Raw genomic sequence first — 13,123 nt, forward strand, 5'->3', positions numbered from 1 at the left:
AGTTGGTCTAATTTCCTTGGGCACCCACGTAGGAAAGTCAGGGGTTTGTTTGAGGGGAGGTGAAGTCTTTAACCAAAGCGATGGACAAAGAGCTCAAAGGCAGCTGCTCTGGAGCTGTAGCTCGGATGCCAGCCCCCTGAGCTGTCCCGTTTTGCACGGCTCCCCGCCTCGGCCGTGGGAGGCGCGTGGATGGGCTCTCGCTGCGTGGGGTGGCCTGGGGGTGACGGTCTCCCCTGTCCTGCTGCTGGCTCTGGGTCAGGCCAGGGGCTGCAAAAAAGGACAACGTCCTCATGGGTGGAGCAGCGAGGGCAAGAGGAGATCAGATGTATCCTGAGTGTGTCCCAGGGACGAGGGTTTGCATTCGGGACTTTGGAAAGGAGAGGGAGCACCACGCGCTGCCTCTCTGACAGCCGGAGCCCAGAGCCAGTGGGGTTTAGTCTTCTAAAAAACAAACCAAAACTCACCTCCTCCAGCACTATTTTCTTTGTTATGTGGATTAAATAAACCCTTTAGCAAAGAAGGGGGGAAAAAACCCCTTCTGCCAGGGGGTCCTGGCCCTTCCTTCCCCTGGGACAGGGGTTTGTGGCGGCGGGAGGCGTGCATACCTCCCCCAGTGCAGCTGGGGGAAGCCGTTTTGCTTCCTTCTGAATTGGGGAAATGTGAAGCGTTGAACACTCACTTCCCAAAACTAATGAAACTGTGCTTTGCCCGGCTCTCCGCCCTGACTTTTCTGAGGACAAATGTGTTTTAGCCTCCTGAAGCCCCTACCGCAAACACAGAACCAATTGCACGGGTTTCTCTCTGTTAATTTTTCACGCTGTGCATGCTGTGGGAGTAAGAGAAGAGCAGAGAGGGCAGATGCTGAGTGAAAAGCTGAGAAACCTCAACTGAAGGTGTGCTAATGCTTGTTGCTGTCCTGCTGGATAAAAGGTTGTGTTTTGGACAACAGTCGGTGGTCCCGGCTCCGCCACGAGCCTGGTGCTGCCTGGGAGCTGGAGATGCATTTGACCGCAGGGAAAACGAGAAAGCAAAGCGGGCTTTAAGCGAGCCCCTGCCAGGAGGTGCAAAGCGCAGCTCCCCTGGGGCTGGAGGCAGCATCTCCCCGCGCAGCCGGCGTCGGGATGCTCCTGGTCCGGCCCGATGCCGGGAGCACGCGGTGCCCAGGGCACGGCACCCTGCCTGCCATTGCTTCAGCCTCGGGCGTAGGGAGGCGAGCGTGTGGGTGTGCGTGTGTGCGAGCCTCTCGAGCTGCATGAAGGCAAGAGCCGAGAGGCTTCCTGTTTCCTTTTTAAGGTTTAACAGAATTTGAAAGCAGCCGCCGCCGCGACCTGGACCAATGATCTGGGCAGAGCGGCGGGGGAGTTTCGGCTCGGGGTGCCTGGCGCCCGTTACGAATGCCAGCCTCGCTCTCCCGGCCCCACGTGGAGCCCCCACGCTCCCTTCGACCCCCGGCCTGCCAGGGTAAGGTGCTGTTACGCTGCGGGCGAGGCTTTGCGAGCCGTTTAAAACGCGGCTTACTTTAGCTGCTGGCTGTGAATTGCAAAATATATATATATATATATATATATACACGCAATAGACTTTGCGCTGCCTTGCGCTGCTGTGTGTTGCTTGGCGCCAGGCTCCCTGCCCGCAGCAGAGGGTGAATATTTTAAATTTTGCGCTGCGAGAGCGCTGGCTGCTGGTTGGGTTTCGGGCTTTGCCTCGTCCCGCTGCGGGTCCCTGAGCACCGGGCGGGGGGGGGGCTCTGCCTGGGGAGCCCCGGCTGCGGTGGGGTGGTGGGAGGATTTTGGGGGGTGCCCTGGGAGGTGCGGGGGGGCGAGGCAGGGGCAGCCTCAGCACATGGGACCCCCGCTCTGCCTGGCTAAGAGGGGGCCCCCCTCTGCCTCTCCTGGCACCGTCCCAGCGCCTCCCAGCCTCCCCAGGCTCTCGTTTGCCCCCGCCACGGGTGGGCGAGCACCCCGCTGGCCAGGGGCCCTGTCCAGCCCCCGCTGAGCCCCAGGCTGGGGGGTCCCTGGGGCAGCGCTGGGATGCGCTCCGTGGGTCTCTGCCCGCAGGCGGGAGCCGGGCTGCTCGGCCCCTCGGGGGGCTTTGCAGAGGGGCAGCAGCTCTGCTGGGGCACGGCACGGAGACGGGGGGAGATGGGACACGGAGGGTCCCTGCCACCCACCAGCAGCACCCCGGGGGTCCCGTGCCCAGGTAACGGCGGGCGGCAGCTCCCGGCAGGAGCCTGGCGCAGCCGGGGCCGGGGGCCGGGCTCCTCTGGCGTCATGCCTCGGTACCCAGAGTGCTTAGTCACCTTTCTGGGGTTTTATTTTTATGCTGCGCTCACAAGCTGTTTGCATGCCCTCCCTTGGGCTTTGGGCGAGGAAAGGCAGCAGTGAGGTGTCCTCCTGCCGCTCCTGGGCTCCCGCCACACAGGATCTGCCGCTTTCTGCCATGGGAAGCAAACGCATCCATCTAATTCATCCCAAACCGCGCTTGCCTGGGCTCTGCTCGTGGTCTGTCCTGGAACCGAGGGGCTCTGCGAGGGGTTTAGCAGCCCAAGGGGTGCCTGTAGAAGCCTGGGGTCCCCCCTCCGCCCCTTCCCTCCCTCAGCTTTCGGCCTCGGGGACATCCCGTGGCAGCGCGTCCCCCTCCAGCCCCACGCAGAGACTTTCCTTTCCTCGTCGTTATTTTTTTTTTTGCTTTTAATCTCAGTTGGTTGGTGCCCTCCGAGGTCCCCGGTGTGGCCACGGGGGGAGAGCGTGGCTTCTCCAGCCCGTCCCATGGACCACAATGCTGGACCAGCCGCCCCGTGCATCGCACCGTGGCTTTGCCGCCGGCGTTGGGGACGGGGGTCCCTGGTGCGGTGGCCTTGTGGGCGCTGGAGCGCGGCGCCTGTTCAAAACCGGGCCTGCCCCATCCCCGCCTTCCCCACCAAGTTCCCTTTTTCGGTTGGGGCGCGCAGTTTTTCGGCAACAGTGACCTCTGTCGGCATCGCCACTGCCGGGGCCCGGTGCCACCGGCTTGGCCCCCTTCGGCACCCGCCTGCATCCCGCCCGTCCATCACCCCCTCGGCACCTGCCGCCTCCCTCTTCCCATCTTCAGCACCGATGGGGAAATTCCTTGGGTCTCGGGGGCAAATCCTGCCCCGTGAGCGTCGCCTCCAGCCCCGGCCGCCGCGTAATCGCACGGCAAAGCCCTGGCAGCTACTGCCGGTGTTTCGGTAAGCACACGTGCTGGGAGGCAGCTGCCGGCTCTGCTCAGAACCAGAGAAAAGTTACCAAAAGGTCTCCCGAGGACAGCCCAAAAATCGAAAACCCAGCGGGGATTTAATTTAAGAGCCGCGTGGCCAACCTCCGTGACTCATGTAAATAGAGATATTACAACCGGTGACTAATCCTGGTAGCATGTTCTGTGAATGTTTCATCTCCATTCTCGTTTCAAATGAGTATTTTTCACAATTTAAAATAATAATAATAAAAAAATACAGACGATTTTACAGGAAAGAGGGGAAGGAAGTGTTTTAGCGAAGCAGCCGGGTCGGTTTTGGCTTGGCGGAGGATGCTGAGCTGGTGTGACCGGCCACCGCTGCTCTGCTCTGCCCTCTGCGAGACAGCGGCTGCTGCCTGCACCCCTGCCTGCTCAGGCAGAGAGGCTTTGCCTCCTGGACGATGCTGCCAGCACCCATACGGCAGCCCGATGCGTGCCGTGCCGTGCCGTGCCGTGCCATGCCATGCCATGCCGGCGGGCCGAGAGCGGCTCAGCAGTTTGGGGCCGGCTGCAGGTGGCGGCGAGTTTTGGAGGGCTGTGGGGCCGCGGCGGCGGCCGGGGGAGTGACTCAGAGGTGCTTTGGGGCTCTGTGGTTTTGCTTTCATGGTTTTGCTGTGACTTAGTGACTTATTTTTTTGTTCCGTGGGAAGGCAGGTGCCGGCATGCCCAGCAGATCGGCCGTCCGGCGGGATCCCGGCCATCTCGTGGGATCCCGGCTGCCTGCTGGGGTGTTTTGCAGGCGTTGTTTTTGCCCATACTGATTTCTGCAGCTGAATCCCGCAGGCGGTGGCATCTCGCGGCACGTGGTCCCTTGGGATCCGCATCTCCCCGGGCCGTGGCGGCGGCAGGGACCGAGCATCCCCCGGGGCACTGCCAGGCGCTCGGTCCCACTGGGAAAATCTGACTCAAAAGGCTTTCTCTGCAGGGCTTTGTGCTCCAAAAACGCACACCACCAGTGCCCAAAATAAAAGATAAACCCAAACCTCCTGCTGCTGCTTCCTCAAAGGCCCCTTCGCCCCACGTTCCCCGGCATCCTGCTCCCTGGCAGCGGGGTTTGGCAGAAAAATGAAGCCAAGGCAGCATTTCTAGGTTTGTTTTCTTTTTTTTTTCCCTATAATTTTTCTTCTCTAGCTGTTTTTTTTTCCTGCCCTGACCCACGGTGCTGCGAGGGCTGAAGCTCTGTGAATCCAGTGGTTTCCCCAAGCAGCTGGCGCCGGCTGATGCTATCCTCCCTCCCCACGCTGCCCTGGGCTCAGCTGGAACGGCTTCCACCAGTTTTGGGCTTCTTATTTTCTTTTTAAAGGAAAATTGGATTTTTGACAACGACAAAAATTTACCAAAAAAACCCCCCACAACCCCCTTTCTGCAGAAAACTCTGGCTTTCCATAAAGCTCACAGCCGCGGGCTGGAGAGGTTCAGGGATTGCTGGTGAACTGGATTTTGAAGCTGGGCCAGCAAACCGGCTTTTTCCAGGGCGATGCTAATGACTGCCAGCACATTTTCCGTTTTGTTGCAATATTTGAGGGGGAAGGAGGTGGGAGGGGAGTGGGACGAGTGTTTTCTGACCCTGTGCGCATGTGCCAGCCCTCCTCCTCCTCCTGGCCGTGGGATGCCCGCGGGGTGATTTCTTCCACCATCCCTCCAGGCAGCACGTTTCCCACCGGCTCGCGCTCCGCTGGGGCGAGCTCCAGGGATGTCCCCAGGGAGCACTGGGTAAAGAGGACCGCCCATCCCTTGGTTTTGGGGCGATACCCAAGCGTTTGGGGCCACGGCACAGCGGGCGGCTGACGCTGCTGCCAGGTAGCCGGCGTCGGGCTCCGACGCCTCTGGACCTCCGCAGCTCCTGGGTTCATTTGGGGGCTTGCGATCCCTTGAGGCCCAGCCAAATTGGCCACGAAACAACACTCCGCTTCCAGCGCCAGGCTCCCGCGGCCACATGCTGAAATAATTAGGGAGGAGGGATCGTGTGCCGGTCCCTCGCCCCGCTTCCCGCTCCGCTTGCGCAGCGCCCGCCGGCTGCCCCAGCCCTTCGGGGCAGGGGAAAGCCAGAAGCTGCTGGTGGGAGCGGGAGCCAGCAGCGTCGGTGCTTTAGTGCGGATAAATTCACCTATAAAGAGCACGAGGCTCGGTGATGGGATGTGAAACAGCCCAAGGGGTCTCCAGGGATGGAGCAGTTCAAAACACCATGGAAATAGATAATTAACCCTTGAGTTCCCTCTACATATTACGATAAGCATCATCACCGTAGCCAGCCTCTTCTACGGGCCGTCGCCGCAAGGGAGTGGCTGCCAACATCTCGATGTGAGTGAATTTTGCTTCTCATATGAGAAGTCGGTGAAAGCCACAGATGAGAACACGAAGGGGCTGGTGTTCTGGTGTTTTGCCCTGGCCCGTGGGCGCTCGTGCTTATCAGATAAGCCGGAGCATCGGCCGTCGGCCATCCCCGCGGCGGCTCCCTTGGGCACGGCTGGCGGTGAGCAAGTGGCAGGCTCGGCCCGGCGCTGCGGCTGCACGGGTTGCTACCGAAGCGACTGCGGCAAAGCTGAGGTTAGGAGCTGGCGGTGACGGCGCTGGAAGGGTTAAAGCCGCCACTGAGCGGTGGGGATGCGCTGGCTGGAGGCGTCGAGGGACCGACGCCGTGGGTGCTCCCTGGGATGCTCGGCCGGAGCCCCGGCAGGGAGGCACGGCCACGGGGCGCCTGGCGTTGCCAAACCCTGCCAGATCCGAGCTGCTGCTGCTGCTGCAGCCGCTCCGGTGTCGTAAACCCGTTTTTTTTAAATAGCGTGAATTTGCGAAAGGCTGATTAAAGCAGCCTCCGCGTTACCCCCTCCTGGGGCTGTTCACCGCCGCCTGACTCATCTCTGAACTCCAGCTGAATCAGGGAGCAAAAACCTGCCGGTAAGCCGTTCTCGGGTCAGTTCATTCTCTGGAAACACATAAGAACCGTACTCCTGGCCTCACCAAAATCATGCAAAACAGAAATTGAGTGTGAAAAACCAGGGCGGGGGACACAAGCAGGGCGACAGCCACTGCCCCGCAGCGGGAGAGGGGGAAAGGGTCCCTTAGCTGGGGAGGGACAGGGCTTGGAGCGGGTGAGCATCTCGGGTGGGTGCTTGCCGGAGCTGCTCCCTGGGGGACGGTTTCCATCACCCACGTGGCAGCGAGCAGCCTTTCCCATGAGGTTTGCAGGGAGGTCACGGCTTTTTTTAGTCCATCTGATGGGAATGGGGGGAAAAAACAGAGCGCTTCCCAGCAGACAGGCTGGAAGAGCATCCACATGCCCAAGGGCTTGGGGATGCATGGCCTGGCTGAAGGACCGGAGAGTCCGGGGCCGCTCGGCAGAGCCTCCCGCCACCCCCCGGGACAGCGGCTTTTGGTGCCGGCATCTCATCCCCTCCCCAGCCCCTGCTCCCACCGCGGTCCCCGTGGGTTTGGCTGCAAGCCCTGGGAAATGAGACCTTTCCCAGCAAAGGCCCTTTCTGATGAGAAAAAAAAATCCTGAGCCTTTCCCGATGGGTGTTGCTGGCCGCTTCGGGGGAAGCGGGAGCGCCCATGGGCCGTGAGAAATTCTCCCTTCCCCGTGTCTGGTGACCAGGCCGTATAAACCCGCCGGCACATCCCGGGCCGGGAGCTGCGGCGAGGAGAGGCCAGGTAGGATGTCGGATGGATTTGTTATGGTCCGAGAGGCGCAGGGGATCCGCGTGCGGCTTTCTGTGCTGGCGTCCGAAACTGGTGTGCGCGGGGTTTGGTACGGGAGGATACACCTGCGCCCGGGAAGCCAGGGGCTCTGTGCCAAGAGGGGATGCCGGTACCCCAGCCGGCGGGGTAAAGTGGAGACTCTGCACCTGAAGGGGCTACAATTTGCCCTGGCTGATGGACTTTTTATCTGCCCTAAGGACACGCGCTGTCCTTTGCCCAGTATGGCCCGCTCTCGCAGTCCTAAAGATGCTAAAGCCCAGCTTTCCTCTGTTTCCCCGACATTCCCCCCATTATTTCCATTAACGCTTAATATTTATGCATTAATGGCATTCAAGCAGAAACTATGCAGGTTTGGGCTGTGGGCTTTCCCCAGAGAAGCTGATATTAAACCCTTGTTATTAAATGCCGGTAAAAGGGGAAGCGTGGGAAGCGAAGGGATGAATCCCTGGGGCAAAGCCCCCGTGGTTGAGCATCCTGCCCCGGGCGCACGCCGCCTGCATCCGAGGTGGCACGAAGCCCCGGCCGATTGCCACCCTGCAGCACAAAACCGCGCCGGTGTAAACCTGGAGGCAAGGGGGTGAAACATCCACGCGCGGGGTCCCGCTCTGGTCCTGCGTCCGGCATTCTTGTTACTGCTAACGAAGATCTCGTTCCTCCATAGGTGATTCCCTGGCTCTTTGCTGAAACAGAAGCAGCAGAAGAGGTTTTTCAAGCTGCATAAATGAAAAAGAAAGGCTATTTTTTTCCCCCGAGGTGTCGTTAAGCCGGGCTGGCCGGTGGCGCTCAGAAACACGCGGCGCGGGCGCTGGAGGAGGCAGCGGCGGGTGAGTCAGCAGGAGCGCGGCTGTCCCGCTGGGAGCAGAGACCGAGGCGGGGTTTGCGCTGGGTTTTTTTTTTCCCCTCCTAATTATTTTGGTCATCGTCGCTTAATGGTGGGAAATAAGTGACATTTGTACCCGTGCAGCCAGCACTTTTGTTTTTTTTTTACCCTGTTCCCATGAAAACATACCCAGCTCTGATGTTTTCTCTCCCCATCGCAGGCGCTGGCTCCAGAGGATGCAGGGAAGGAGCGGCGATGCGGGTGAGTCTCTCTGTGGGATGGGTGGCTTTGGGACGGGTGGTCTGGGGTGCCCAGTGCACCCCGCAAGGCACCGAGCCGGGGGGGACCACCCGGACGGGGAAAGCACCCGCGCAGGAGCTCCTTACCTTCGAAGCCCCAGGGCTGGGGAGGGCCCTCTGAGAGCATCAGCGGCTCAACTCGTCTGCTGGAAACTTGTGTTTTTTTGAGGCTGTGCAGTTCCAGTAAATGAAAGCAGGGCTGCCGTATCGCGGGCCACGTGATGAGGGTTTTTGGTAATTTGGTGCCTGTTTGACGAAGAAGAAAGGAAAAACCCCACGGAGCAGTGGGGCGGCGGGAGGTGCTGCGCCTCGCGTGGGCTCGCCGGCCAAAAATGAGTCAGCAGCAAGCGTGGCTGCTGCAGGAGAGGGGAGAGCAGCACCCTGGGATGCTCTTCCCCTTCTGCTGCCATCCTTCCTCCTCCTCCTGCTGCTGGTGCTGCTGGTGCGGGTGGTGCGGGTGGTGCTGCTGGTGCTGGTGCTGCTGCGCGGGGGCCGTGCAGGGATGCTGCATCTCACCCGGGCATCAGCTTTCGCCTCGGCCCCGCTCTCCTCTGGTCCTCCTGCGGAGAAGCAGCCCCGGGGCTGCAGGAACCTGCACCCAGGCAGCTGCATGGGCGCAAGCGAGGGGGCCCATCTCCGTGGCCTTCGGGTAACCCCAGTTGTCTCTCACCGGGAAGCGCCTGGGTGTCCCCATGCCTGCGTGGCAGAGGAAGAAAAATCATTTTTGAACCCAGGCGCGTGTTAATCACGGCATCCTTAAACCAACCACAAAACCCACTTTTAAGCCTGAGCGCGCGGTTGTGTTGTGCTGACAAAAGGGGTTAATGGCGCCCGCGGGACCAAAGCAAGGTGTCCGGCTTTCGGCTTCCCCACCCCGGGCTCTGGGGTGGCACTGGGTGCGCGGCTCCGGCCGGGGGCTCCGTCACCCAAGTCACGCCGCAGCCCCGGGGCTGGGCGTGGATTGGTGATGCCAGGTATCCAAACCCAACATCTCCTGGGAATTTCAGCTCACAGGGAATTTAAAAAAAAAAAAAAAAAAAAAAAAAAAAGCTCGGAATTAGAGCAAAGCTGAGTATTTTTTAAATCCCTGGATTTCCCATGAGGCTGTAGCGGAGGCACCCGGGGGAGCTGCGGGGACGAGGGCTGCGCCCGGGGCTGGGCAGAAAAAAAGCATGGTCATGGCCGAGGCGGAGAAACAGGAACTGTGCCTTCGTGAGAACTTACAGGGAAATTGGTTTAAAGAACTGAGACGAGCCGAAGGATTAAACCCGGCAGGGTATCGAGTCTTGAGATGAAGACATGGTCAGCCCCAGCTGCGGCTGCCTCCCTGCCCGCTCCATGCAGAGCCGGGGGCTCGGGGCCGTATCCAGCTCCGGTTTGGATACCTCCAAGGATGCCGAGTCCCTGTTTTGTACGGCTGGGTTTATATTGCCGTTCCCAGCGCCGGGCGCTGGCTAGCCCTGCTCCCCCCTCGTCTGAGGTTGTAACCGCCAGCAAAGGCATCGGCACGGCTTTGGCTCGCCGTGCTGGAGAGCGTCGCCGGGAGCCGTGCAGGGATGCAGGGAGCTGACTCCAGCTGGAAACCGCCTGCCCGCGCCGCCATGCATCCCCGGCGTGTGCCGCCGTGCATCCCTGGCACGGCAGCTGCCCGCCTCTGCCGGCGGCCCGGCGCCCATCCCCTCCCCTGCCGCCCCGCGGCACGGCGGCGGCGGAGGAAAGAGCTCGTACCACGCCGTTTGTCGCGCCTCGAAACCGAAACTAATGCTGGCTGTAGGTGGGGATTTCTCTCCGAGCGTCAAAGCGGTGCTCCAGCCTGGCCCCCGCCAACGCGCTGCCTGCGCCCTTGCCCGCAAGCCAGCCGGCGGGCAGGAGGCGGCCGGGCGGGAAGGAGGGTGGCTGCAGCCGTGCCGCCCACCCAGCCGCTCCCCACCACCACTGTGCTGGGCTTCCCGGGGGGCTCCGCCTGGGAAGGGGTGTGGTGTGCGGCTTTCCAGCACTTTGGGGCCTTCCAGATTTTAGAGGTTTTATTTTTTTTTAAGTATTTGCCACCTGGGACCAAATCCCGGCCTGAAGGCGCCCCTCCCCGTGCTCGCTGGGCTCTTCCACCGCAGGCACAGCACTACAATGAGGCGGGTCTAGTCCCTGGCTGTTGCACTGCTTTCAGCAATTGCTAAATATATTTTTTTCTACTCGTGTAGAAAATTTTCCATATTTTCATAATAGTATTTCATGCTGTATTTTTAAAATTCACATTTATCAACCACTTATGCGGCAGATTTGATGGTCTGGTATCTAGGGACATCAGTAATTTCATTCCTACTCAGAGTATTTGTTTTTAAATGTAATAAAATCCACATTTGTAGCCACGACAGTCACTGCGGCCGGCGGCAGTCTCCTCGTGTGCATCAGAAATTTGGTCGCTAGAAAAATCAGGACATCCATGTCGCCCCGGCTTGTTTGAAAGGTGTGGGTCCCGGCAAAACCGAACGGCTTTTTACGTACGCCGTCTTCAGCAACGGGAGAAATTGCTGTTTGCAAGCAGGGCCGGGGATTTTCGGAGATTCCTGGTAAAGCAAAGCACAAAATACACTGGTTTTTTGTGCCGGGTGCTGCTCGCAGGCTTAGGCAGGAGGAAGAAGCGGACTTTCCCACGCCGGCTTCGCTCCCCTGCCATGGAAAGGAATTCCCGAAGCACCGCAGCGAGTCATTCCCAAAGCACGGCAGCGGCAGAGCTTTGCAAAACCCCCAAAGCACTCTTCTTACTTTCATTATCACTCGTAAAATAAAAGCAGGCGCACGATGCGCGTGATTCAGCAAAGCCGTCCGGCCCCGGCTGCTCGTCCTCCTGTCCCGCGCCCTCCGCGCTCCGTAATCCCGAAACGGGGAAAGCCGGAGGGACTCGGAGCACCGAATCTGGCTTTTCCTGCAGGAGGTTTATTGCTCTTTTATGAATTTACGCAGGCTCTCAAACCTGCTTGAAATGGTGCGCTGTGCCAGATTATTCCCTTCATTTTTCTGACCGATATCTGGATTATTCCCTTCATTTTCTGACTGATATCTGGATTATTCCCTTCATTTTCTGATGTATACATCTCTATGTTCTGATAGAAGTATTTCTGATGCACATATTTTCTGCCATACATTTTTTTAAGCGGCGGGGGAACGCAGCGAATCCTCTCGGGATGCATTTTCCCGGCTCGCCCCACTGGTCCCAGACCGTCAGATTTTAATTTTCTTTTTTCCCCCCCCTTAATTTCGATTACGCACAGCTGCTCTTAACTATTTTCTCCCGACGAAAGGCTTGCAATAAGGGGCTTTGGGCCGCACGTCGGTGCGCTCGGAAAAAACGCGCGGCAGCAGCTTAGGCGCGAGAAAGCGTCGGTCATTCCTGGTTTAAGTCGCGCTTTGTTAGTCCCGGCTTATGTTGCGACCTCTGCTCCGAAGGCTGACGTTAATTCAAACAATCAGGCGGGTTTTATGCGCGAAGGGAGCGTATGTATGTAGCGGTTAAGCCAGTTGGGGGGGGGGATTTTTTAAAAAAAGGGATTATTTTGGCAAAGGGGGGAAAAAGGGTTATTTTGGACACGGGGGAAAAGGGGGGGGAGGCGATTTGGGTTCATTCGGCGGGGTTTGGGGTCCGGTTTGTGAAACGCCGCTTTCCAGCACTTTCTGGCCGGGGCAGTTCCCGCCCAGGGCTGCAGGGGGGGTTGCGAAGAAGGAAATGGCGCGGCCGGCGCCGGGGAGGGGCCCCTCCGCGCCCCTCCGCGCCCCTCCGCGCCCCTCCGCGCCCCGCCGCGCCCCGCCGCGCCCCGCCGCGCCCCGGCCCCCCGCGGCTGCGGCGGCGGCGAGCTTCGCCGCTGGCACCGGCCAAAGTAGTCGTGAGGTTTCCCGTATTTTTAATGTTTTCAACATTTTTAATATTTCCCATCTTTGAAATGCTTTCGATATTTCTAATATTTTTAATATTTTTAATATTTTCCATTTTTTAAATACTTTAATATTTTTAATATTTTTAATATTTCCCATCTTTTAAATGCTTTCAATATTTTTGATATTTTTAATATTTTAAATGCTTTCAATATTTTTAATATTTCCCATATTTTAAATGCTTTCAACATTTTTAATATTTTTGATATTTCCCATATTTTAAATGCTTTCAACATTTTTAATATTTTTAATATTTCCCATCTTTTAAATGCTTTCAATATTTTCATTATTTTTAATATTTCCCATCTTTTAAATGCTTTCAATATTTTCATTATTTTTAATATTTCCCATCTTTTAAATGCTCTCAATATTTTTGATATTTTTAATATTTTCAGCATTTTAAACTTTTTCATCATTTAAAATCTTTTTAATCTTTTTAATCTTTTCCATATTTTTAATGTTTTCAATATTTTAAATATCTTTAATATTTTCAGCATCTTAAATTTTGTTGTAATTTAAAGTATTTTTAATTTTTTAGTATTTTCAGCATTTTCAACTTTTCCCTCACTTAAAATATTTTTCATATTTTCCACATTTTTAATATTTTCAGCACTTTAAATATTTTTTAATATTTTCAGCATTTTCAACTTTTTCCTCATTTAAAATATGTTTAATATGTTCAATATTTAAAATATTTTCCATAGTTTCAACATTTTCAACATTTTCACCATTTTTTAATGTTTTCAGCACTTTCAACATTTGAAATATCTTTTAATATTTTCAACATTTTCAACGTTTGTTTTCAACATTTAAAATCTTTTTTAATATTTTCAACATTTTCAATGTTTGTTTTCGCCATTTAAAATCTTTTTTAATATTTTCAACATTTTCAATGTTTGTTTTCGCCATTTAAAATCTTTTTTAATATTTTCAACATTTTCAACGTTTGTTTTCGACATTTAAAATCTTTTTTAATATTTTGAACATTTTCAATGTTTTCAACATTAGAAATTTTTTTTAATATTTTGAACATTTCCAACATTTTCAACGTCCTTGATACCGTCGGGATTGTCACTATTTTCCGTGCCCGCATCCCCAGCCGGGCTGGAAAGCGCGGAGCCCT

The sequence above is a fragment of the Platalea leucorodia genome (assembly GCF_965183815.1).
Source record: "Platalea leucorodia genome assembly, chromosome: 3".
NCBI classification, from domain to species: domain Eukaryota; kingdom Metazoa; phylum Chordata; class Aves; order Pelecaniformes; family Threskiornithidae; genus Platalea; species Platalea leucorodia.